We start from the raw sequence: 25797 nt of genomic DNA, 5'->3' as shown, positions 1-25797 counted from the left end.
AGGAAATAGAGCAATACGGACCGAGTCAGGGCAGAGGTTTTTCTTAATAGTTAGGGCATCATTATCGGCACAGGCTTGGAGGGCCGAAGGGCCTGTTACTGTGCTGTACTGTTCTGTGTTCTCTTTGTTCTTTGACTCCACAGCACTGAGGGCGCTGGATGGCCGAGAGGGCGCTGGATGGCAGAGAGGGCGCTGGATGGCCGAGAGGGCGCTGGATGGCCGAGAGGGCGCTGGATGGCCGAGAGGGCGCTGGATGGCCGAGAGGGCGCTGGATGGCCGAGAGGGCGCTGGATGGCCGAGAGGGCGCTGGATGGCCGAGAGGGCGCTGGATGGCTGAGAGGGCGCTGGATGGCTGAGAGGGCGCTGGATGGCTGAGAGGGCGCTGGATGGCTGAGAGGGCGCTGGATGGCTGAGAGGGCGCTGGATGGCTGAGAGGGCGCTGGATGGCTGAGAGGGCGCTGGATGGCTGAGAGGGCGCTGGATGGCTGAGAGGGCGCTGGATGGCTGAGAGGGCGCTGGATGGCTGAGAGGGCGCTGGATGGCTGAGAGGGCGCTGGATGGCTGAGAGGGCGCTGGATGGCTGAGAGGGCGCTGGATGGCTGAGAGGGCGCTGGATGGCTGAGAGGGTGCTGCATTGCTGCTGGTGCTTTTGTTTGGATGAAATGTTAAGCTCCCTGGTGTCCTGGGCCAATCGTGGTCCCACAACCGAACACATGATCTGGTAATTCTCAAACTGCACTTTGTGGGATTTTGCTGTATGCAAACTGGCTGATGCGTTTCCCCACATCAAAACCAACTGCACTTCAGACAATATTTCATTGGCTGCAAAATGTTTTGGGACTTCCTTTAAAATTGTGAAATGTGCCTTGTCAATGTAAGTTCTTTATTAATAATAAGACCATAAGACATAGGAGCGGAAGTAAGGCCATTCGGCCCATCGAGTCCACTCCACCATTCAATCATGGTTGATTTCAACTCCATTTACCCGCTCTCTCCCCATAGCCCCTAATTCCTCGAGAAATCAAGAATATAAGAGTATATATAATACTCTTATTGTCACAAGTAGGCTTACATTAACACTGCAATGAAGTTACTGTGAAAACCACCTAGTCGCCACATTCCGGCGCCTGTTCGGGTACACAGAGGGAGAATTCAGAATGTCCAATTCACCTAACAGCACGTCTTTCGGGGCTTGTGGGAGGAAACTGGAGCCCCCGGAGGAAGCCCATCCAGACTCTGGGAGAACGTGCAGACTCCACACAGACAGTGACCCAAGCGGGAATCAAACCTGGGACGCTGGAGCTGTGAAGCCACACTGCTAACCACTGTGCTACCGTGCCGCCTCAGGCACTGTTGCGGTTCATGAACACAGCTCACCACCACCTTCTCAAGGACAACTAGGGCTGGGTAAGCAACACCCTGGGGGTTACCATTGATCAGAAGCTGAACTGGACTAGCCACATTAATACTGTGGCTACCAGGGCAGGTCAAAGGCTAGGAATCCTACAATAAGTAACTCACCTCCTGGCTCCCCAAAGCCTGTCCGCCATCTGCAAGGCACAAATCAGGAGTGTGATGGAATACTCTCCACTTACCTGGATGAGTGCAGCTCCAACAGCACTCAAGAAGCTCAACACCATCCAGGACAAAGCAGCTCCGCTTGATTGCTCCCCCTTCCACAAACATTCACTCCCTCCACCACCGACGAACAGTGGCAGCCGTGTGTACCATCTACAAGATGCACCGCAGTAACTCACCAAGTTTCCTTAGACAGCACCTTCTAAACCCACGACCACTACCATCTAGAAGGACAAGAGCAGCAGATACCTGGGAACCCCACCACCTGGAGGTTCTCCTCCAATTCACTCACCACCCTGACTTGGAAATATATCGGCCGTTCCTTCTCTGTCCCTGGGGCAACATCCTGGAACTCTCTCCCTAACAGCACAATGAGTGTACCTACACCTGAAGGACTGCAGCCGTTCAAGAAGGTCCAAGGGTAACTCGGGATGGGCAATAAATGCTGGTCGAACCAGTGACGCACACATCCGTAAATGATTTTTTTTAAAATTCCAATCCGTTTCCCTGAGTGCGGTAATCAACCAACCTGGCCCAGGTTGCAAGAGGACGAACTTGATGTGGAGAAGGCATTTGATCGAGTGGAGTGGAGTTACCTAATTGCGATGTTGGAGAAGGGGTGGGGGTGGGTAGCCATTCCGTGTGGCAGAATCCCAATTCAGGCATCTGGGGGGGGGGCAGGTGGCAGATGATCCAGGACTGGACAGGTCTTCGGAAGGTGAATTTCTCTTGCCTGGTGGGGAGGATGAAGACTGAATTGGTGAGCTGAAATAATCTCCCTCTGTCGGTGGTGGGCCATGGACAGGCGGTGTTGGTGGGCCGGGTACAGGCAGTGTTGGTGGGCCGGGTACAGGCGTTGTTGATGGGCCGGGTACAGGCGGTGTTGGTGGGCCGTGTACAGGCGGTGTTGGTGGGCTGGGTACAGGCGGCGTTGGTGGGCCGGGTACAGGCGGTGTTGGTGGGCCGGGTAAAGGCGGTGTTGGTGGGCCGGGTACAGGCAGTGTTGGTGGGCCGGGTACAGGCAGTGTTGGTGGGCCGGGTACAGGTGGTGTTGATGGGCCGGGTACAGGTGGTGTTGGTGGGCCGGGTACAGGCGGTGTTGGTGGGCTGTGTACAGGCGGTGTTGATGGGCCGGGTACAGGCGGTGTTGATGGGCTGGGTACAGGCGGTGTTGGTGGGCCGGGTACAGGCGGTGTTGATGGGCCGGGTAGAGGCGGTGTTGATGGGCCGGGTAGAGGCGGTGTTGGTGGGCCGGGTACAGGCGGTGTTGGTGGGCCGGGTACAGGCGAAGTTGGTGGGCTGGGTACCGGCGGTGATGGTGGGCCGGGTACAGGCGGTGTTGGTGGGCCGGGTACAGGCGGTGTTGGTGGGCCGGGTACAGGCGGTGTTGGTGGGCCGGGTACAGGCGGTGTTGGTGGGCCGGGTACAGGCGATGTTGGTGGGCCGAGTACCGGCGGTGTTGGTGGGCTGAGTACCAGCGGTGTTGGTGGGCCGGGTACAGGCGGTGTTGGTGGGCCGGGTACAGGCGGTGTTGGTGGGCCGGGTAAAGGCGGTGTTGGTGGGCCGGGTAAAGGCGGTGTTGGTGGGCCGGATAACAGGCGGTGTTGGTGGGCCGGGTAAAGGCGGTGTTGGTGGGCCGGGTACAGGCGGTGTTGGTGGGCCGGGTACAGGCGGTGTTGGTGGGCCGGGTACAGGCGGTGTTGGTGGGCCGGGTACAGGCGGTGTTGGTGGGCCGGGTACAGGCGGTGTTGGTGGGCCGGGTACAGGCGGTGTTGGTGGGCCGGGTACAGGCGGTGTTGGTGGGCCGGGTACAGGCGGTGTTGGTGGGAGGGTACAGGCGGTGTTGGTGGGCCGGGTACAGGCGGTGTTGGTGGGCCGGGTACAGGCGGTGTTGGTGGGCCGGGTACAGGCGGTGTTGATGGGCCGGGTACAGACGGTGTTGGTGGGCCGGGTAAAGGCGGTGTTGGTGGGCCGGGTACAGGCAGTGTTGGTGGGCCGGGTACAGGCAGTGTTGGTGGGCCGGGTACAGGCAGTGTTGGTGGGCCGGGTACAGGTGGTGTTGATGGGCCGGGTACAGGTGGTGTTGGTGGGCCGGGTACAGGCGGTGTTGGTGGGCTGTGTACAGGCGGTGTTGATGGGCCGGGTACAGGCGGTGTTGATGGGCTGGGTACAGGCGGTGTTGGTGGGCCGGTACAGGCGGTGTTGATGGGCCGGGTAGAGGCGGTGTTGATGGGCCGGGTAAGGCGGTGTTGGTGGGGCCGGGTACAGGCGGTGTTGGTGGGGCCGGGGTACAGGCGAGTTGGTGGGCTGGTACCGGCGGTGATGGTGGGCCGGGTACAGGCGGTGTTGGTGGGCCGGGTACAGGCGGTGTTGGGGGCCGGGTACAGCGGTGTTGGTGGCCGGGTACAGGCGGTGTTGGTGGGCAGGGTACAGGCGATGTTGGTGGGCCGAGTACCGGCGGTGTTGGTGGGCTGGGTACCAGCGTGGTTGGTGGCCGGGTACAGGCGGTGTTGGTGGGCCGGGTACAGGCGGTGGTTGGTGGGCCGGGTAAAGCGGTGTTGGTGGGCCGGGTAAAGGCGGTGTTGGTGGGCCGGATAACAGGCGGTGTTGGTGTGCCGGGTAAAGGCGGTGTTGGTGGGCCGGGGTTACAGCGGTGTTGGTGGGCCGGGTACAGGCGGTGTTTGGTGGGGCCGGGTACAGGCGGTGTTGGTGGGCCGGGTACAGGCGGTGTTGGTGGGCCGGGTACAGGCGGTGTTGGTGGGCCGGGTACAGGCGGTGTTGGTGGGCCGGGTACAGGCGGGTGTTGGTGGGCCGGGTACAGGCGGTGTTGGTGGGCCGGGTACAGGCGGTGTTGGTGGGCCGGGTACAGGCGGTGTTGGTGGGCCGGGTACAGGCGGTGTTGGTGGGCCGGGTACAGGCGGTGTTGATGGGCCGGGTACAGACGGTGTTGGTGGGCCGGGTACAGGCGATGTTGGTGGGCCGGTACAGGCGGTGTTGGTGGGCCGGGTAACAGGCGGTGTTGGTGGGCCGGTAAAGGCGGTGTTGATGGGCCGGATACAGGCGGTGTTGGTGGGCCGGGTAAAGGCGGTGTTGATGGGCTGGGTACAGGTGGTGTTGGTGGGCCGGGTACAGGCGGTGTTGGTGGGCCGGGTACAGGCGGTGTTGGTGGGCCGGGTACAGGCGGTATTGGTGGGCCGGGTAAAGGCGGTGTTGGTGGGCCTGGTACAGGCGGTGTTGGTGGGCCGGTACAGGCGGTGTTGGTGGGCCGGGTACAGGCGGTGTTGGTGGGCCGGGTACAGGCGGTGCTGGTGGGCCGGGTACAGGCGGTGTTGGTGGGCCGGGTACAGGCGGTGTTGGTGGGCCGGGTACAGGCGGTGTTGGTGGGCCGGGTACAGGCGGTGTTGGTGGGCCGGGTACAGGCGGTGTTGGTGGGCTGGTTAAAGGCGGTGTTGGTGGGCCGGGTACAGGCGGTGTTGGTGGGCCGGGTACAGGCGGTGTTGGTGGGCCGGTTACAGGCGGTGTTGGTGGGCCGGGTACAGGCGGTGTTGGTGGGCCGGGTACAGGCGGTGCTGGTGGGCCGGGTACAGGCGGTGTTGGTGGGCCGGGTACAGGCGGTGTTGGTGGGCCGGGTACAAGCGGTGTTGGTGGGCCGGGTACAGGCGGTGTTGGTGGGCCGGGTACAGGCGGTGTTGGTGGGCTGGTTAAAGGCGGTGTTGGTGGGCCGGGTACAGGCGGTGTTGGTGGGCCGGGTACAGGCGGTGTTGGTGGGCCGGGTACAGGCGGTGTTGGTGGGCCGGGTACAGGCGGTGTTGGTGGGCCGGGTACAGGCAGTGTTGGTGGGCCGGGTACAGGCGGTGTTGGTGGGCCGGGTAAAGGCGGTGTTGGTGGGCCGGGTACAGGCGGTGTTGGTGGGCCGGGTACAGGCGGTGTTGGTGGGCCGGGTTCAGGCGGTGTTGGTGGGCCGGGTACAGGCGGTGTTGGTGGGCCGGGTACAGGCGGTGTTGATGGGCTGGGTACAGGCGGTGTTGATGGTCAGGGTACAGGCGGTGTAGGGCAGCACGGTGGCCTAGTGGTTAGCACAACCGCCTCACGGCGCTGAGGTCCCAGGTTCGATCCCGGCTCTGGGTCACTGTCCGTGTGGAGTTTGCACATTCTCCCCGTGTCTGCGTGGTTTTCGCCCCCACAACCCAAAAATGTGCAGAGTAGGTGGATTGGCCACGCTAAATTGCCCCTTAATCGGAAAAAAATAATTCGCTAATCTAAATTTATAAAAAAATAAAAAAAAAATAAAAAAAGGGTACAGCCGGTGTTGATGGGCCGGGTAGAGGCGGTGTTGGTGGGCCGGGTACAGGCGGTGTTGGTAGGCCGGGTACAGGCGGTGTTGGTGGGCCGGGTACAGGCGGTGTTGGTGGGGCCGGGTACAGGCGGTGTTGGTGGGCCGGGTACAGGCGGTGTTGGTGGGCCGGTACAGGTGGTGTTGGTGGGCCGGGTAGAGGCGGTGTTGGTGGGCCGGGTACAGGCGGTGTTGGTGGAACGCGTACAGGCGGTGTTGATGGGCCGGGTACAGGCGGTGTTGGTGGTCCGGGTACAGGCGGTGTTGGTGGGCCGGGTAAAGGCGGTGTTGGTGGGCCGGGTACAGGCGGGGTTGGTGGTCCGGGTAAAGGCGGTGTTGGTGGGCCGGGTACAGGCGGTGTTGGTGGGCCGGGTACAGGCGGTGTTGGGGGGGGCGGGTACAGGCGGTGTTGGTGGGCCGGGTACAGGCGGTGTTGGTGGGCTGGGTACAGGCGGTGTTGGTGGGCCGGGTACAGGTGGTTGGTGGGCTGGGTACAGGCGGTGTTGATGGGCCGTGTACAGGCGGTGTTGGTGGGCTGGGTACAGGCGGTGTTGATGGGCCGGGTACAGGCGGTGTTGGTGGGCCTGGTACAGGCGGTGTTGGTGGGCCGGGTACAGGCGGTGTTGATGGGCCGGGTACAGGCGGTGTTGGTGGGCCGGGTACAGGCGGTGTTGATGGGCCGGGTACAGGCGGTGTTGGTGGGCCTGGTACAGGCGGTGTTGGTGGGCCGGGTACAGGTGGTGGTTAATATTCTGCCACGATTTTTGTTTTATGCCTGCTGATCTTTTGCTGAAGATGTTTTTAAAGGAGATGAAGATCTTTCCAACCTTCCCGATAGTGCCTGCCTCCTCGGTGCAGGAGGAGGTGCTGCCAGCCAGGAGGGTGGGCGAGGGGTTCTGTTTTGGCGATTTACGGGAGGATTTTGGAGGAGTATAAGGTGTCCATGGAGGGGGGGTTAAGGCTCAGTGGGAGGAGGAGCTGGGGTCGACGATAGAGGAGAGAGTGCGCTGCAAGGTGCTGTGGAGGGTAAATGCCTCGACCTCATGCGAGAGGCTGGGGCTGTTACAGCTGATGGTCCTGCCAAAGTCCAGGATGAGCGGACTGTTATGAGGGGGTGGAGGATGTCTGTGAGAGATGTGGAAGGAGGGGTCCTAGGAACCATGTCCAGAAGTTTGGTCCTGCCCAAAGCTGGAAAGGTTTTAGAGGATGGTTTTCAGCGTCATTTTGGGGGTTTTATATGTAGATGTGGAGCCCGGTTCCCTGAAAGCCACACTCGGGGTATTGGACTAGACGGAGTTGCGGACGGGTGTGGCGGCAGATGTCTTGGCCTTCGCCTCGTTGATTGTTCACAGACGGGTCTTGTTGGCGTGGAGGTCAAATTCTCCACCCTGTGCCTCGTGTGGCGGGGGAACCTACTGGAGTTGTTAGCCCTGGAGAAAGTGACATTTTCCCGAGGGGGCGGAGGGGGGCAGGCGGGGTGGGGTGGGGGGGGGCGTGGGGTGGTTGCGGGGTGGTGGCGAGTGATGAGTTTTATAAAGGCTGGGGTTTGTTCATTCTGCATTTTGGAGAGTTGGTTACTATTGGCTGTTGCTGGGGGAGGAGAGGGAGGGAGGGGGGTGTGCAGGGTTGAGGGGGTGGTAGGTATAATGTGTTGGATGGGTTAGCTGCTGTAAAAAGCTCAAAATTTGGAATACAATTATTTTTTTTAAAAGATTGACCCACTTGACACAGTTTGAATTCCTGGTGCAAACTATTCTCAATAATTGTGTGATTTACAATTGGTCTCACCATCTGAGATGAAAAAAAGAGATTAATCGCCCGATTCTTACTGTTGTATTTCTTTGAAAATAAATTTAGAGTACCCAATTCTTTTTTTCCAATAAATGGGCAATTTAGCGTGGCCAATCCACCTACCCTGCACATCTTTGGGTTGTGGGAGCGAAACCCAGGCAGACACGGGGAGGATGTGCAAACTCCACACGGACAGTGACCCAGGGCCGGGATCGAACCTGCTTGCCTGGGTCCTCGGTGCCGTGAGGCAGTAGTGCTAACCACTGCGTTAACGTGCCGCCCGCTTAGTGTTGTCTTTTTGTAATGATATAAAGACATCAAACCGCCCAGTGGATTGGGTAAAGCTGCTGTCGGCTCATTTATTTAAACCAGGCACATGAGGTACAAAACAAAGATACAAAACCTGAAGACATTGGCAGCAGAACTGTGGGCGTGTGTTCTGTTGGAAGGCAAAAGTGAAACGAAGATTGGATCGCATGACACATTTCCCTTCTGGTGACACCATGCTGCTATTCCTGGAAGGGATGTTACAGCACCTATGACTGGGACATATTGGTCGAGCCAACTGGGGAAGGGGGTGGGCGTTTCAGGGTGTGGTCTGGTCGGGTTGGCAGGTTGGAAACAGGGACTGGGTCTGGGAAAATGTTGAATTATCTAGTCTGGGAGACCCAGCTGAGAACTGCACAGATCAGCAGCCTGAAAATAGTTCTGAAAGGGTCTCCAAAATCCTGCTGACCATCCTCAAAGTCTACAGGTAGCGATAAATGTTACCCAGCAAAGATTGGCCACAATCGCTGCAATTAACACAACAGGTTTGTTTCTATCGTAACTGTTGAATTCAACTCTGGAGGCATAGACACACATGGGAACAACAGAAGTCCAATCCGCCCCTCGAGCCTGTTCTGTTATTTTACTGGATCATGACCCATGACCAATTAAGTGCTGTTGCCCCATTTCCTTGATGTGCGAATCCAGGACAGGGGCATATTCTTAAAATTAGAACTGATTGGTCCAGGGGTGATGTCAAAAAGACCTTCTTTGCTCAAAAAGGGTGTAGAAATCTGAAACTCTCCCTCGAAGGGCTGGAGATTTTGTGGTGAAATAGATGTTCCAGACTGGGGTGGATGGTTGGGTAATGGGTCGTGAGGAATACGGAGTTAAGCTGGAAGATGAAGATAGCGAGTACACAGCACCGATGATGCCACCGGGACCGAATGCCCACTCTTCATCCTGGGTCATAAAGACCTGAAAAACCGGCACTTGTATCGCACCTTTGACAACTGCAAAGTGCTTTAAAGGCGGTGTGGAGTCCCTGTTGCAATACGGTCAGCACTGTGCTCAGTTTGTGTCCAGCAAGGACCCATAAACAACAAAGACCAGATCACCTGTTCACCGATGCTGATGGATATGGTCCAGGGGCAATTGCCCGGTCTTCCTTGATAAAAGTGGCACAAAACCGTTTGGACTCACCCACAAGACAACACCTCTGACAGTGTCGCATTCCCTGCGCACTGCACTCGGAGTGTCAGCCCGATTTCTGTCTGAACTTACTCCCACCACATTCAGAGGAAAGAGCTGCTACCTACTGACCACACCTTAAAAGCTCAAGAATTACCTGTGGTTAATGTTAAATGACAATGTTGAAATTCAGCATTGCCCCCCCCCCCCCCCCCAAAAAAAAACCCAGCCCACTTGAATCCCAATGCCTTGAAGAAGCCGCAGCTGAGGAACTGATGGGGTGGGGGGTCAGGGTTCAAAGAAGGAAAATACATGGCTTGAAATATCGGTGCGACTATGCCACTACAATGAGGGGACGCAGTTTAAAAATAAGGGGTCTCCGATTTAAGGTGGAGATCAGAAGAATATTGTTCTCTTCCTCGGAGAGCGGTGGAGGGAAGTTCCCTGAATATTTTTAAAACAGAGGTTAAATAGATTCTTGATAAGCGGAAGGTGAAAGGTTATGGAGGCGGATTGCAGGACCGAGGCCACAATCTGATCAGCAATGGTTTCATTGAATGGCGGAGAGTTCATGGGGCCGAATGGCCTCCTCCTGCTCTGGATTTAGATGACTGTATGCCTGGCAATGACTGGTTTTACTGTTCAGTTCTCAATATCGCCCAACACCAACCTTTGTGCTTGAATATAGAGTTCCCGTTCGTTTGACATCCAAATCTTTACCGACAGAAGCATCCGTTGAGCATCTGTAGAGGGCGTAGAGATGAAAGAGAGCCAAAGTTAGGGAGGTCTAAAATAATATCCAAAAACTCGCAGTTTCTATATCCACCATTAGTCAGATAATGTGCACAATAATTGAGGCACAGCGACTATTGTTACAATATTGATGAGGCTGGTTTAGCTCACTGAGCTAAATCGCTGGCTTTTAAAGCAGACCAAGGCAGGCCAGCAGCACGGTTCGATTCCCGTACCAGCCTCCCCGGACAGGCGCCGGAATGTGGTGACTACGGGCTTTTCACAGTAACTTCATTGAAGCCTACTTGTGACATTAAGCGATTTTCATTTCATTTCATTTCATATTGCCCCCCCCCCCCCCCCCCCCCCCCCCCATGCTCAGCAAGTAAAGAACAAGAGAATTGTGAGTTCTCATTGACATAAATAGAATTTACAGTGCAGAAGGAGGCCATTCGGCCCATTGAGTCTGCACCGGCCCTTGGAAAGAGCACCCTACTTACGTCTACACCTCCGCCCTATCCCCGTAACCCCACCTAACCATTTAGGGCAATTTATCATGGCCAATCCGCCTAACCTGCACGTCTTTGGACTGCGGGAGGAAACCGGAGCACCCGGAGGCAACCCACGCAGACACGGGGAGAACGCGCAGACTCCACACAGACAGTGACTCAAGCTGGGATTCGATCCTGGGGCCCTGGTGCTGTGAAGCAACTGTGCTAAACACTGTGCTACCGTGCTGCCCATGTCCATACTCATCTCCATATTCATCCCACCATGTTCTGCCCACTCCCACTGCATCGACCCTACCATGTACCATGTCCAAATACCCACCTCGCCACTTTGTCCAGCAATTCTCCACCTGCCCACTGGCCCCCCACGCATATTTTCTGCGCCCCCAGACACACGTCCCATGTGCTTCGCCCCCTCCACCCCCCACACCGCTGCACAATCCATGACAGGTTGGCTACAGCCACCAAGAGATTTGAAGCAAACCTGGGTAAATAGATTTGAGATACAGATCAGTTGTGACCCATTCTATTGCATCCCCCCCCCCCTCTTTCTAGAGAGAGGAATGTCCTACTCCTCGCCCTGTGTCAAAAAGACTCGAAGATCTAGCATTTCTATCACACCTTCCCTGATCTCCAGACACCTCAAAGTGCTTTACATCCAATGAAGTACTTTTGAAGTGTGGTCACTGTTGTAATGCTGGAAAATGCAACAGCCGATTGGTACACAGCAAGCTCCCACAGACCGTGATATGACAATGATATTGTCCAGAGCCCCAGATGGACTGCTCCAGCTCTCTGAACCTGGACTGACCAACAACACAACCAACGTGTACGTCCATAGGGGCGTCGCACTGACTCGAGATGCTAACTGAGTTTCTCTCTCCATAGACTCTGCCAAACCGGCTGAGATTTCCCAGCATTTTCCGCCTTTGTTTCACACTTCCAGCACCCGCAGGATTTTGCATTTAGATTATTTAGCAAAATCACATTTAATGGAAAATGCATTTTGAGTTTTGTTCGCATGGGCTGGTTGGGTACTTTCTGTACCTTGCCTGTAGCAAACTGCAACTGGGCCATGCTGTTTGACACAATCCGCTGCCAGTCTTTGGCAAGATGCCATACCTGGCATCACGCTGTCACTGAAATTAATCTAGCACATCACTCATTTGTGCGGTAGCAGAAGGTCTTGTTGGATGGAAGGCAGCAACCTGTTAGTGATGAACACCACTCATGTTGCTTTTCAGAGTAGCAGCGTGACACAGCTGGCTTCACCTGTTGCTGAAAGCTTCCTCCCAGGGTGTGGTGAATCACAGTAGCATAATTCACACTGTATTACTATGTCCCTGGAAGCTCGGCACACGAGCAGTTGCGCTGCTCTGCCACTAGGGGGAGATGCACTGGGAGTGTACGGGAGTTTGTACAAGGGCTCCACCCTTGGCCCCACCCACGGCTCCTCCCCCCTAACCGGAAGTATAAAGGTTGATGCTGAGAGCCTGCCTGCCAGATCATCTGGAATTCATCGTGTCACAGGCAGGCTCTGTTGTAAGATGATTAAAACCACTGTTCCCTTCTAACCACGTGTCGCGTGAATTGATGGTCTCATCGCAGGGTAACCTGGAGTAGTCAGGGCACTGAATGTGACAGCCTTCGGTCCACCCATGTGTTTGTGCTGCAATCAGAGTGAAATGATGGGATCAGGGTAGCCATTATCCCACAGGATGCCTTTGATGTGCTCTACTTCAGTGTCAAGCTTGCACATTGAACAAATGACTCGGGCCCTATTTGCGAGGTTGGCGATAAGGCCAATCTTCTAGCACGTGGAACTATAAGAGTCCCGACATGTAGCCTGAGCAGTGAAGGTAGACGTGTAGTAGACCGGGTGGAGAATCCCCTGGACAATTTCTCCACCAGTATCTCAAGAAAGGGAGTTCATGTCAGTGCTCCATTTTGAATGTGAAATTGATGGCAGGAGGGGGTCCAGTTCTGCCAGTCACACAGGTGAGTGCTGTGGTATATGATTTTCGGTGCCACTAGACACATGCTAGGTATGTCCATCCCGAAGACTGGGTGGGCCGTTTCAGACAGCATGTCCCAGCCACTGATCACAACAGGCAAGGTCCAGACCGTACCCAATCAGACCATTCTCGCAACAGTCAAAACACAGTCAGAAAGATCTTCAGCACAAAAAAGGACCTTCAGCCCAGGGTGTCCATTATTAGATGTGATTCCCTGATTGGACAACACTTTCTAAATAACCCTCAGTGTCCTAAGAATTACACTGACAACCCATTTAAGATTGTCAGTCGGGTTCTGAGTGTAGTATATTTGTATGTACTGGAAGCTGTGTACCTTAATAAACAGGGCCTGTTCTATGTTGACAGAAATAACACGTACACACATTGCATCTGTTTCAGCTGAACAAAATAAGTGACACACATTCACTGGTTCATTCCACAGGGCAATGCCTTGACCAATCAAAGCTGGTTTAAATTTCAAAGAATGCTTGGCAGTTAGCTGTCAGTCACCTTCACCTGGTGTATTCTCCATGCTAACGCCTCTACCAATCAGAGTCTAGTTGCCAACCAATCAACAGCCTCCCCTCATACAGTATAAATTTTTGTTTTCACTGGCAGTGGTATTCTTGTGATCGGCCTGATGAGTGCAAGATGAAAAGCTTCGACAAAAAGCTTTTTTTTCAGCCACACTCAATTGGATTACATCACAGGGTGAAACATTGCAGATATATGTCTCCTAAATCCGCTCCATTTTTGTGTCTGTAAATGTCTCTTTAGATGTGCTCAAGTAACCATCCAGTAAAAGCCTTCCACCTGTATTTACTTAACTTTAATTGAAACGATTAACAGGTGATGGGTGAATGCAGCAAAGTGTGAGTTCGGCTGGGGGTTAGCAGAGTTCTACTCATGCCTAATGTGGCATGGAGGGTGTGACGTGGCATGTCAGCGAGGAGGGTAATCGAATACATCAGTCTGCAGAAGTTCCTGGGTTCAATACTTGAGCATTGCTTCGCGAGGCAATGAGGCTCAGTGCTAGGGAGTCTGCGCTGCCAACGGGGTACTGCGTGTGAATGTCCACCGGGTGGGGCCAATTTCCACATGGGCAACGATGCCTCCCACAGTTGAATTGCTGAGTGAATCACCGCCATCAGAAACGGCCATCCATGCAACTTTTCAACAGGTAGCACAAGTGGTCAGCACTGCGGTTTCACAGCGCCAGGGTCCCAGGTTCGATTCCCCGCTGGGCCACTGTCTGTGCGGAGTCTGCACGTTCTCCCCGTGTGTGCGTGCGTTTCCTCCGGGTGCTCCGGTTTCCTCCCACAGTCCAAAGACGTGTAGGTTAGGTGGATTCGCCATGGTAAATTGCCCTTAGTTTCCGGGAAGGTTAGGAGTGGTTGTTGGGTTGCGGGGATGGGGTGGAAGTGAGGGCTTGGATGGGTCGGGGCAGACTCGTTGGGCCGAATGGCCTCCTTCTGCACTGTATGTTCTATATTCTATGTTCTGTGAGGGAGTAGATAGATAGATAGAGATAGAGAAATACAGCACAGAACAGGCCCTTCGGCCCACGATGTTGCGCCGAACTTTTGTCCTAGGTTAATCATAGAATTTTGGACAATTTGTCATGGCCAATCCACCCAACCTGCACATCTTTGGACTGTGGGAGGAAACCGGAGTACCCGGAGGAAACCCACGCAGTCACGGGGAGGATGTGCAGACTCCACACAGACAGTGACCCAAGTCGAAATCGAACTTGGGACCCTGGAGCTGTGAAGCAATTGTGCTATCCACAATGCTACCGTGCTGCCCTTAAGAAGTTAACCTACACTCCCTTATTCTACCCTAATCCAAGTACCTATCCAATAGCCGCTTGAAGGTCCATAAATTTTCCGACTCAACTACTACCACAGGCAGTGCATTCCATGCCCCCACTACTCTCTGGGTAAAGAACCTACCTCTGACATCCCCTCTATATCTTCCACCATTTATCTTAAATTTATGTCCCCTTGTAATGGTGTGTTCCACCCGGGGAAAAAGTCTCTGACTGTCTACTCTATCTATTCCCCTGATCATCTTATAAACCTCTATCAAGTCGCCCCTCATCCTTCTCCGTTCTAATGAGAAAAGGCCTAACACCCTCAATCTTTCCTCGTATGACCTACTCTCCATTCCAGGCAACATCCTGGTAAATCTCCTTTGCACCTTTTCCAAAGCTTCCACATCCTTCCTAAAATGAGGTGACCAGAACTGCACACAGTACTCCAAATGTGGCCTGACCAAGGTTTTGTACAGCTGCATCATCACCTCACGGCTCTTAAATTCAATCCCTCTGCTAACGAACGCTAGCACACCATAGGCCTTCTTCACAGCTCTATCCACTTGAGTGGCAACTTTCAAAGAACAATGAACATAGACCCCAAGATCTCTCTGCTCCTCCACATTGCCAAGAACCCTACCATTAACCCTGTATTCCGCATTCAGATTTGTCCTTCCAAAATGGACAACCTCACACTTGTCAGGGTTAAACTCCATCTGCCACTTCTCAGCCCAGCTCTGCATTCTATCTATGTCTCTTTGAAGCCGACAACAGCCCTCCTCACTATCCACAACTCCACCAATCTTCGTATCATCTGCAAATTTACTGACCCACCCTTCAACTCCCTCATCCAAGTCGTTAATGAAAATCACAAACAGCAGAGGACCCAGAACTGATCCCTGCGGTACGCCACTGATAACTGGGCTCCAGGCTGAATATTTGCCATCCACCACAACTCTCTGTCTTCTATCGGTTAGCCAGTTTGTTATCCAACTGGCCAAATTTCCCACTATCCCATGCCTCCTTACTTTCTGCATAAGCCTACCATGGGGAACCTTATCAAATGCCTTACTAAAATCCATGTACACTACATCCACTGCTTTACCTTCATCCACATGCTTGGTCACCTCCTCAAAGAATTCAATAAGACTTGTAAGGCAAGACCTACCCCTCACAAATCCGTGCTGACTATCCCTAATCAAGCAATGCCTTTCCAGATGCTCAGAAATCCTATCCCTCAGTACCCTTTCCATTACTTTGCCTACCACCGAAGTAAGACTAACTGGCCTGTAATTCCCAGGGTTATCCCTATTCCCTTTTTTGAACAGGGGCACGACATTCGCCACTCTCCAATCCTCTGGTACCACCCCTGTTGACAGCGAGGACGAAAAGATCATTGCCAACGGCTCTGCAATTTCATTTCTTGCTTCCCAGAGAATCCTTGGATATATCCCGTCAGGCCCGGGGGACTTGTCTATCCTCAAGTTTTTCAAAACGCGCAACACATCTTCCTTCCTGACAAGTATCTCCTCAAGCTTATCAGTCTGCTTCACGCTGTCCTCTCCAACAATATGGCCCCTCTCATTTGTAAATACTGAAGAAAAATACTTGTTCAAGACCTCTCCTATCTCTTCAGACTCAATACACAATCTCCCGCTACTGTCCTTAATCGGACCTACTCTCACTCTAGTCATTCTCATATTTCTCACGTATGTGTAAAAGGCCTTGGGGTTTTCCTTGATCCTACCCGCCAAAGATTTTTCATGCCCTCTCTTAGCTCTCCTAATCCCTTTCTTCAGTTCCCTCCTGGCTATCTTGTATCCCTCCAGCGCACTGTCTGAACCTTGTTTCTTCAGCCTTACATAAGTCTCCTTCTTCCTCTTAACAAGACATTCAACCTCTCTTGTCAACCATGGTTCCCTCACTCGACCATCTCTTCCCTGCCTGACAGGGACATACATATCAAAGACACGCAGTACCTGATCCTTGAACAAGTTCCACATTTCACTTGTGTCCTTCCCTGACAGCCTATGTTCCCAACTTCTGCACTTCAATTCTTGTCTGACAGCATTGTATTTACCCTTCCCCCAATTATAAACCTTGCCCTGTTGCTCGCACCTATCCCTCTCCATTACTAAAGTGAAAGTCAGAGAATTGTGGTCACTACCTCCAAAATGCTCCCCCACTAACAAATCTATCACCTGCCCTGGTTCATTACCAAGTACTAAATCCAATATGGCCTCCCCTCTGGTCGGACAATCTACATACTGTGTTAGAAAAGCTTCCTGGACACACTGCACAAACACTACCCCATCCAAACTATTTGATCTAAAGAGTTTCCACTCAATGTTTGGGAAGTTGAAGTCGCCCATGACTACTACCCTGTGACTTCTGCACCTTTCCAGAATCTGTTTCCCAATCTGTTCCTCCACATCTCTGCTGCTATTGGGGGGCCTATAGAACACTCCCAACAAGGTGACTGCTCCTTTCCTATTTCTAACTTCAACCCATATTACCTCAGTAAGCAGATCCCCCTCGAACTGCCTTTCTGCAGCTGTTATACTATCTCTAATTAACAATGCCACCCCCCCACCTCTTTTACCATCCTCCCTAATCTTGTTGAAACATCTATAACCAGGGACCTCCAACAACCATTTCTGCCCCTCTTCTATCCAAGTTTCCGTGATGGCCACCACATCGTAGTCCCAAGTACCGATCCATGCATTAAGTTCACCCACCTTATTCCTGATGCTTCTTGCATTAAAGTATACACACTTCAACCCATCTCCTTGCCTGCAAGTACTCTCCTTTGTCATTGTTACCTTCCCCACTGCATCACTACGTGCTTTGGCGTCCTGACTATCGTCTACCTTAGTTGCTGGACTACAGATCCGGTTCCCATTCCCCTGCCAAATTAGTTTAAACCCTCCCGAAGAGTACTAGAAAACCTCCCCCCCAGGATATTGGTGCCCCTCTGGTTCAGATGCAACCCGTCCTGCTTGTACAGGTCCCACCTTCCCCAGAATGCGCTCCAATTATCCAAATACCTGAAGCCCTCCCAAAGTCAGCTCCTTTCAGGAGAAACCTTGGCAAACCACAGCAATGAAGATAAATCTTGGGAGGAGGCATTTAACACAGGATTTCATTGTTGAAATTTATTTACTAGCACAGCATTACCGAGTGCCCAATAAACCCTGAGGATTTTGCAACGATCTCGCCTTACCATAAAGAACTTGAGTTTGAGTTGCAGCAATCTGATCGTGCAGTTGGCAGGGCAACATCTTACAACACATGGTTAGTAAAATCTCTGGGACTTTATGCAATTGAATAATTACCCAGTGTACAGACGTTCAAAGGCACGGTTTGTGTGGAAGGGAAAAGTTACATTGGGAGAGGTTAAGTGATCAGCAAAATTGTAGCAAATACAACTCCATTATGGGGAGATGTGGAGTCCTCCAAGGAATACAAATAAAAATGTTTTCTTAATGGTGAAAACCTGGGAACAGGAAGAAAGATTTGAGAAGGTGGGAACTGAATCGTAACCTTTCGATCTATTGAGGGGCAGCACGGTAGCACAGTGGGTAGCACGGTTGCTTCACAGCTCCAGGGTCCCAGATTCGATTCCCGTCTTGGGTCACTGTCTGTGCGGAGTCTGCACGTTCTCCCCGTGTCTGCGTGGGTTTCCTCCGGGTGCTCCGGTTTCCTCCCACAGTCCCAAAGATGTGGAGGCGAGGTGGATTGGCCATGATAAATTTCCCTTCGTATCCATAAAGGTTAGGTGGGGATATGGGGATAAGCTGGAGGTAGGGTACTCTTTCCAAGGACTGGTGCAGACTCGATGGGCCGAATAGCCTCCTTCCGCACTGTAAATTCTGTGATTCTGTGAGAATGGAGATTTCCTTGCACACGGTATCTCAGGGTAAGTCTAAGGCGCTGCAAGGGGTGATGGTGGGTGGGTGGGTGGGGGAGCTTAGGGGTTGAGGTGCTGTGGTGGTGTAGGGTACTGTCACTGGACAATTAATCCGGAGACCCAGATGATTACTTAGGGGCCCAGTTTTGAATCCCCCCCCCGGGTAGATGGTGGAATTTCAATTCAGTAAAAATCTGGATTGACGGCCATGAAACCATTGTTGTAAAAAGAATCCTCTGTTTTGCTCAGGTCCATCAGGGAAGAAACTCTGCCTCTGGTCTACATGTGACACCAGTCCCACAGCAATGTCATTGGCTCTTTTGTCTAAATTTAAAGTGCCCAATTCTTTTTTTCCAATTAAGGAGCAATTTAGTGTGGCCAATCCACCTAACCCTGCACATCTTTGGGTTGTGGGGGCGAAACCCACGCAGGCACGGGGAGAATGTGCAAACTCCACACGGACAGTGAGCCGGGGCCGGGATCGAACCCGGATCCCTGGCGCCGTGAGGTAGCAGTGCTAACCACTGCGCCACCGCGCCGCCCGCAATGTGGTTGACTCTTAAATGCTCTCTGAAATGGCCACTGAATTCCAGGGCAATTAGGGAAGAGTGACAAGGGTTACCCCACCCAGCAAAGTCCACACCCCCTGAATTAGAAAATAAACATACCTCCTGGATCCAACAGTCCGCACCTCTTTGTCGTTCCTGCAGCTCAGGAAAGTCAGCCGGACAGATTGAGTAAACGTGAGGTTACCAGCCTTGTTATAATATTTAAGTTGGTGGATCGACCAAACACTCCCTGCCCCGCCTCCAGTTAAAATCGCAAGTCGGCGGTTGGAGGCACGTTTAGATCAGGATTCAGCTTTCCAACAATTTAACCTCCCACGTGACCCTGACCTGCCTGTTTTCTGGGGGTGGAAACTTCCCCTCTGGGTGTCCAGGGAGAGAAATCTCTAAAAGGCACCGGGCAGGTAGTGGAATGATGGCCTTGACCTTAAGGAGTCTGGACTAGAGAAGGGGAGGAAATGGTCCGTCAGCGTGACAGAGGTTGGGTCAGGTCCTGTCTGGAGCAGCTCTGCTCAGCAGGTTCCACACGTAGAGGCATTTGATAAGGTGCCACATCAAACATTATTGCAGAAAATAAAAGCTCAAATTATAGGGGTAATATATTTGTTATATTACCACGACTGGCAATATGTTGTATTCTTTGGGGGCGATTCTCCAAAATGAAGACCAAGTGTTCGCTCCGTTGTGAACGCCGTTGGGTTTCACGATGGTGCAACACGGGCGCTGTGACGACCGGTTCTGTCCCCCACAGGGGGCCAGCACGGCGCTAGAGCAGTTCACTCCGCTCCAGCCTCCCTTCCCGGCGCCAAATGGGCACCACGCCAACCCGCGCATGCGCGGGGTACATCTTCATCGCGCCGGCCCCGACTCAACATGGCATCGGGGTTCAGGGGCCGGCCGCACAACAAAGTGGGCCCGGGGGGGCGGGGGCGTGGGGGAGAGAGGCTGGCCCATCGATCGGTGGGCCCCGATCGCGGGCCAGACCCCATCAGAGGACCCGCCCACGGTGAAGGTGCGCTTTTCCCCGCCCCACAGGCCGCCCCACGACCCTTCGTACAAAGTTCCCGCCGGCAGCGACGAGGGGTGAACAGCGCCTGCGGGACTCTGCCGTATCCGCGCGTCCCTCGGCCCATTTGGGCCGGAGAATCGGTGGCCCCGCCGGTTCCAGTGGCTCACGGCCAGCGCCGCGCCAAACGCGCCGGCGCAAATGGCGACGATTCTCCGCACCTCGGAGTATCGCGCGCCGACGTGGAGGCGTTATGGCATGGTTGCGGTGATTCTTCGGCCCGGCATGGGGTTCGGAGAATCGCGCCCTTTGTCTTTCCTCCAGAATGACCCGATGTAGGGGGCGATTCTCCAAAATGGAGACTATGTGTTCGTGCCGAGTGAACGCCGTCGCGTTTCACGACGGTGCAACACGGGCGCTGTGATGACCGATTCTGTCCCCCACAGGGGGCCAGCACGGCGCTGGAGAGGTTCACGCTGCTCCAGCCTCCCTTCCCGGCGCCAAATGGGCGGCGCACAAACCCGCGCATGCGCGGGGGACATCTTCAGTGCACCGGCCCCAATGCAACATGGCATCGGGGTTCAGGGGCCGGCCGCACAACAAAGTGGGCCCGGTGGGGGGAGAGGCCGGCCCACCGATCGGTGAGCCCCGATCGCAGGCCAGACCCCATCAGAGGCGCCGCCCGGTGAAGGAGCGCTTTTCCCCGCCCGGAGGCCACCCCCCCCCCGAACCTTCGCCCAGAGTTCCCGCCGGCAGCGAACAGGGGTGAACGGTGCCGGCGGGCTCTGCCGTTTCCATGCGGCCGCTCGGCCCATCTGGGCTGGAGAATCGGCGCCGATTCTCCGCACCTTGGAGAATCGCGCTCTGGTGCCGGGACATCGTGGCGCAGTTGCGCCGATTCTCCAGCCCGGCGCGGGGCTCGGAGAATCTCACCCGTGTTGACAAAGAATATACCAATGAAAAGATTCAAATAAACTAATTTATTATTACACAACTAATTAAATGAAGTTCGCACACTCTACTGAGTTATAGATAATAAACAAATGATTTTGAATCTGTACGACAGTACTCAATATTTATCTAACTACTAACTGCACTATGACTTGACCTTTTGCTATAGATCTCTAACCTATTCTCACCCCGCTCTCTCCGTGTTCTCTTCAGATTCTCCATCAGCTTCGATACGGAGCAGATACGGAGCCGATACGGGGCCGATACGGAGCTGATACGGGGCCGATACGGAGCCGATACGGAGCCGATACGGAGCCGATACGGAGCCGATACGGGGCCGATACGGAGCCGATACGGAGCCGATACGGGGCCGATACGGAGCCGATACGGGGCCGATACGGAGCTGATACGGGGCTGATACGGGGCTGATACGGGGCTGATACGGAGCCGATACGGAGCCGATACGGAGCCGATACGGGGCTGATACGGAGCTGATACGGGGCTGATACGGAGCCGATACGGAGCCGATACGGAGCCGATACGGGGCCGATACGGAGCTGATACGGGGCTGATACGGAGCCGATACGGAGCCGATACGGGGCCGATACGGAGCCGATACGGAGCCGATACGGGGCCGATACGGGGCCGATACGGGGCCGATACGGAGCCGATACGGAGCCGATACGGGGCCGATACGGGGCCGATACGGAGCCGATACGGAGCCGATACGGAGCCGATACGGAGCCGATACGGGGCCGATACGGGGCCGATACGGGGCCGATACGGGGCCGATACGGGGCCGATACGGAGCCGATACGGGGCCGATACGGGGCCGATACGGGGCCGATACGGAGCCGATACGGGGCAGATACGGGGCCGATACGGGGCCGATACGGAGCCGATACGGGGCCGATACGGAGCCGATACGGAGCCGATACGGGGCCGATACGGGGCCGATACGGAGCCGATACGGAGCCGATACGGAGCCGATACGGAGCCGATACGGAGCCGATACGGAGCCGATACGGGGCCGATACGGAGCCGATACGGAGCCGATACGGAGCCGATACGGGGCCGATACGGAGCCGATACGGAGCCGATACGGAGCCGATACGGGGCCGATACGGAGCCGATACGGAGCCGATACGGGGCCGATACGGGGCCGATACGGGGCCGATACGGAGCCGATACGGAGCCGATACGGGGCCGATACGGAGCCGATACGGGGCAGATACGGGGCCGATACGGAGCCGATACGGAGCCGATACGGGGCCGATACGGAGCCGATACGGGGCCGATACGGGGCCGATACGGGGCCGATACGGGGCCGATACGGGGCCGATACGGAGCCGATACGGAGCCGATACGGGGCCGATACGGAGCCGATACGGAGCCGATACGGAGCCGATACGGGGCCGATACGGAGCCGATACGGAGCCGATACGGGGCCGATACGGGGCCGATACGGAGCCGATACGGAGCCGATACGGGGCTGATACGGAGCCGATACGGAGCCGATACCGAGCCGATACGGAGCCGATACGGAGCCCTGCACTTCCGGCCCGGGTCCACGCAACATGGTGGACCCACACCACGGGCCAGCCCTGACAATATAGGGACCCCCCAAGATCGTGTACGCCTACCTACCGGTGGCCCCCAATTGGAATCCTGGCCGTCCTGGAGCTCCCCCCGCCCCCCCGGTGACGGACCCCCCCCCCCACCCGCCACCTTGGCAGCCGCGGACTGAGTCCGCAGCCGCCACTCCGAGCTCTCGCCGGGTGAAACCATGAGTGAAGCAAGCCGGCGTGATCTCGGCCAGTTGTCGGCGGAGAATCGCCATCTTTCAATGGCCCCCGACTGGCACTGCGTCGACTGTGCGCGCGCCATTTGCAGCAATTCTCCGGTCCCTGGAGAATCGCGGGAGCGGCGTCGGACCCGATCGCGGTGCTGACGCCCATTCTCCGCCCCCGTGCCGAGCAGCGATTTGGTAGCGGAGGCTAGCGGTGGCTAGCGGAATCCTGGCCAGTGTAATTAGTAACACCCTCCAGTGTTTGATTTGCACATAGATGCAATTATTAACCTTTCACTATATTGATAATATACATATCCTAACAATATTGGCATGGATAGAAGATTAGCAAGCTGTATAAACACACATGCGCACTCACACACACACATACACAAACCTTTTTCTCATTCTCCCATCAGCCACGCCGCCGATTCCCTTTGCATTGAAAAACTATCCATTTAATTCTTGAGTATAGTAGAGGGTGGCATCCACAGCCCTCTGCGGTTGAGAATTCTAAATATTCACAACACTTTGAATGGCAACATTTCTCCTCATCGCACTGGGAACTGGGCGGCCCTTGTATTCGGAGACGATACACTTTCTAATCTCAGCAACCAAGGGAAAACTGCCTCTCCACAAGCACCTGGGAGCCACTGAGGGAACAAACTGATCTGTCTCATGTGGAAATGGGTGGTCTTGGTATAATAGACCTCATCTAATCATAGGCTCTCACTGAGCACAGGAACTCCTGTTCCTGAATAGTCACTGCTGGGTGTGTGTGTGGCTGCATGTGTGCGTGTGTATGTGTGTGAATGTGTGTGTGTTTGTATGCTTATGTGTTTGGAGTATGTATGTGTGTGTTGGTGTGAGTGTGAATGTGTGTGTGTGTTTGTACGTGTGCATGAGTGTCTGTATGTGTGTATGTTAAGGTGTTCGTGTCAATGGGCGTATGTATGCATGTGACGGTGTGAGGACGTGTGATTGTGAGTGCGAAAATGTGTGTGTATGAGTGTGAGGGTGTGTGCTTCTGTGTGTATGTATGTGTGTGCGTGAGTGTGTGTGTATAAAGTCGTGAGGATGAGTGTATGTGTGTGAGAGTGTATCTGAAGGTGTGTGCGCGTGTATGAATGTGTGTGCGTGTGCGTGTGTGGGTGTGAGAGTGTATCTGAAGGTGTGTGCGCATGTATGAATGTGTGTGTGTGAGTGTGTGTGTGTTTGTGTGAGTGTGTGTGTGTTTGAGTGTGTGTGTGAGAGTGAGAGAGTGAGTGTGTGTGTGTGAGTGTGAGAGTGTGTGTGTGTGTGTGAGTGTGTGAGTAAGTGTGTGCGAGTGAGAGAGAGAGTGCGTGTTTGTGAACCTCTCCTTTGATTGCCACTTTGCCGTGGTGGAGATTATCTGAATTCAATGAACAAAGAAAGAACAAAGAAACATCCAGCACAGGAACAGGCCCTTCAGCCCGCCAAGTATGTGCCGACCATACTGCCCATTTAGCCTAAAATCTTCTAACTTCCGGGGTCCGTATCCCTCCATTCCCATCCTATTCATGTATTTGTCAAGATGCCCCTTAAATGTCACTATCGCCCCTGCTTCCACCACCTCCTCCGGCAGCGAGTTCCAGGCACCCACTCCCCTCTGTGTAAAAAACTTGCCTCGTACATCTCCTCTAAACCTTGCCCCTAGCACCTTAAACCTATGCCCCCTTGTAATTGACCCCTCTACCCTGGGGAAAAGTCTCTGACTATCCACTCTGTCTATGCCCCTCATAATTCTGTAGACCTCTATCAGGTCCCCCCTCAACCTCCCTCATTCCAGTGAGAACAAACCGAGTTTATCCTCATAGCCAATGCCCTCCATACCAGGCAACATCCTGGTAAACCTCTTCTGTTCCCTCTCCAAAGCCTCCACATCCTTCTGGTAATGTGGCGACCAGAATTGTATGTAATATTCTAAGTGTGGCCTAACCAAGGTTCTATACAGCTGCAGCATAACTTGCCAATTTTTATACTCAATGCCCCGGCCGATGAAGGCAAGCTTGCCGTCTGCTTTCTTGCCTACCTTCTCCACCCGTGTTGCCACTTTCAGTGACCTGTAAACCTGTACATGCAGATCCCTCTGCCTGTCAATACTCTGAAGGGTTTAACCTTCCATTCAGAAAGTAAATTTAAGGAGAAGTTAGACAGATTTTTAATTGGTAATGGGTTGAAGGGCTATGGACAACCGGCAGGACGGTGGAGTTAAGGCCAGGGTGAGATCAGCCATGAACGAATAGAGGAGCCGACTCAATGGGCCAAATGGCCTAATTCTGCTCCTATATCTTATAAACCTATGAGAAGGTTGAATATTCCTTTGATCCCAAGATCAATGCCATCGGGAGACTTAAACTCCTGGCAGAGTCAACCATGACGGTCAGACAAGTCCTCAACGGCGGATCAGGCAGTAGATACTCATCGGGTATCAATGGCTGCAGCAATGGGGAGACTCCCCAGTCCTCGCGGTTCCCTCTGCCACTCGAACTGGATCTCCCCTCTGTCAAAGACCACGTATCTGCCGATATGCAATGGCAAACCCAGGTTTAGAGATGTCCCGTGCCAGGTGTCTCCCTAGAGAAAACCAGCACCCCCCGAACACAGCCAAGCCCTGCGGTGATTGGCAAGAGGTGACAGGGGCAGGACCGTGAGATCTGGAAGTCCTGAGTTTCGGACCGGCGCATAGGCGGTGAAGATTGATTCGGTCGTCTCCCTCTTGGATAAGAATAGGAGAGCATTTCAGCAGCTTTCTTCATGACTGAGCACCCCTCTTCAGGATCCACTCTGCGCACCCCGCCTGGGCAAAGGGCAAGGAAAGGTGCCGTACGAATAGTCCGTTCCCTTCCCAACCTGGCTGGCAATCCCCATCCAGCAGCTGATCGACCTGTGGTCAGAAAATCAAAGTTAATCTGAATTTCAGAAACTGGAAAGTACCAACCCTCATGGATAATGAACTAAACAATCGACTGGAACGGAGAACTGCCCTTGTTGTCGTGAACTCAGGCACTTCAACACTGGCGCTGCTGCCCTGCCAGACACCCGAAGAGCTGGCCAAGGGCAGCTGAGGGAAGATGGTGGCGATTACATCTTCTTCTGGAGAGGAAAACCCGCGGATCAGCCCAGGACGCATGGAATTGGTTTCACCCTCAAGAACAAATACATCAGCCGACTCTCAGAGCTCCCTGTCGGCATCAACGAGCAGATCATGACCGTCCGGCGACAACTTGCCAAGAACCAGCAGGCGAGCATCAGTCGTCAGTGCCTACGCCCCAACCCCTGATGCCAATGATGAATCCAAAGAAGGCTTCTACTCCACCCTGGG

General features: G+C 54.3%; 1 protein-coding gene across 2 annotated transcripts in view; it reads right to left on the bottom strand.

The window, feature by feature from the left end:
* Positions 1 to 25797, bottom strand: part of LOC119976532 (phospholipase D1-like) — a 196672-nt gene that overhangs the window by 154183 nt on the left and 16692 nt on the right. For both annotated transcript variants that reach the window (XM_038817094.1, XM_038817092.1), the window contains exon 2: positions 9831 to 9903. The gene's annotated coding sequence lies outside the window, so the exon portion shown is untranslated. The remainder of the gene's footprint in view (positions 1 to 9830; positions 9904 to 25797) is intronic.

This window comes from Scyliorhinus canicula, chromosome 13 (genome assembly GCF_902713615.1).
Source record: "Scyliorhinus canicula chromosome 13, sScyCan1.1, whole genome shotgun sequence".
Taxonomy (NCBI): Eukaryota; Metazoa; Chordata; class Chondrichthyes; order Carcharhiniformes; family Scyliorhinidae; genus Scyliorhinus; species Scyliorhinus canicula.
This window is presented reverse-complemented; position numbering and strand designations above follow the sequence as displayed.